Raw genomic sequence first — 1705 nt, 5'->3', positions numbered from 1 at the left:
AAGATCACCTAAGCCTCTGAAATACACGAGGCCTTTCGCCAATGATGTTTGTATCTAATTTTGAGCAAAAAGCTCTTGTTTCCATTAATGGAAACATCATGTGTTTCTTTCAGTATTAGGAAAGATCTCTGAAAATGGCAAAAACATAAAAAGAGGGTTATTTGTTTCTTTATTTCTCTTCAAGTCTTTTCAGAAATACATAAATGACCATGGTGGTGTTGGCAATGAGACAAAAGAGTATCTTAGGGATTGACTTTGAAATAAGTATATGGATACACTTTGTTTTTAATAATGTTAAGCAACAGGAAGCCTTGAATGATAAGATGAAGAGTGTCCCCTGCTTATTACTAATAGACTTCAAAGGACTAAGATCCCTTCAGCTTCAAGTAGCAGCAAACACAGTCAATAGTGGCTTAAACCATTAAAATAGTGATTGCTCATTTAACAAGCCCAAAGTCAGGCAGAGTCCAGGGAAGGTTCAGCATCTCAATAATATGATCAAGGACCCGGCTTCTTTTTGCCGTTCCTCTGTCATCCTCTGCATGTTGGCCGTTTGTGCCTATGCTTGAAACCACAGTCGTAAGACGGCTGCCAAGGAGCCAGTCATTTATTATTTTCAGGGGAGGTTGAATGGGAAAAGAGCAGTCACCAAAGGTTTTCTTTCCGAAGGGCCCATTGGTTGGGTTAGAAAGGGAAGTCCTTCCATAGATTTACCAGGACTTCTCATTGGTCAGACCTGGGCACTATGCCCAGGTGAGGACATGAGTCCTCCCCTAGGGCTAGAAGTAAGGGCCTATTTTCCAAGGAACACCCACAGATTATTGAACCCCAAATTGGGATTCTCCTAGCATGGAAGAAAGATGGCAATGGCTATTGGATGGGCGACGGTTGAGAGGAGGCTGTCATGAATGCATAGCCACAGAGTTCTCATCGAGGTATTTTTATTGCAAGTAACAGAAAATCTACTTGGGCTAATTAAAATGAAGAAGTTGAGCTTTATTATGTGAATGGGATCAGTAATTCATTTCCTATAGGACATAGCCAGGGAATGTAAGTAGGTAAAATGGAAAAGGTATAGGAATAAGAAGAAGAGGGCACGACCATGGCAGAGAGAGAAACACAAGCAGCCCCACCCAAAAGGGGCAGCCACAGCTTGGCTCCAACTGGTCTTGTTGCACTGTGCGTGGGTCTAGTGTGACTAGATCTCCTGAATCCACAAGAATCTGGATTTTTAGGTGAAATCTCCAAATTTTAGTATGTTGGATCTAAAATGTTTAAATGAGGGTGGGTATAGTGGCTCATGCCTGTAATCCTAGTACTTTGGGAGGATAAGGTGGGAGAGCAGGAGTTCAAGACCAGCCTGAGCAAGAGCAAGACCCCGTCTCGACTAAAAATAGAAAAATTAGCCAGGTTTGGTAGTGCACACCTGTAGACCCAGCTGCTCAGGAGGCCAAGGTAGGGGGATTGTTTAAGCCTAGGATTTTGAAGTTGCAGTGAGCTACCATTCTGAAGATGGTGGTTGAAGATGCCACCATTCTCTAGCCCAGATGATGGAGTGAGATCCTGTCTCAATAATGAGAATGCTGAAATGATGTGCAAGCCAAGTGAAAGTCATCTGCAGTTTAGTTTTGGTGGGCTACCAGACGACAGCCTCTGAAAGGCTAGCAAGCTTTCAAAGAAATAAAGGGCAGCCTGGTCTCACACA

Source organism: Otolemur garnettii, unplaced genomic scaffold (assembly GCF_000181295.1).
Source record: "Otolemur garnettii isolate 467f Iridium unplaced genomic scaffold, OtoGar3 scaffold00038, whole genome shotgun sequence".
Classification (NCBI taxonomy): Eukaryota; Metazoa; Chordata; class Mammalia; order Primates; family Galagidae; genus Otolemur; species Otolemur garnettii.
The sequence above is the reverse complement of the archived record's forward strand: the minus strand, read 5'-3'. Positions refer to the sequence as shown.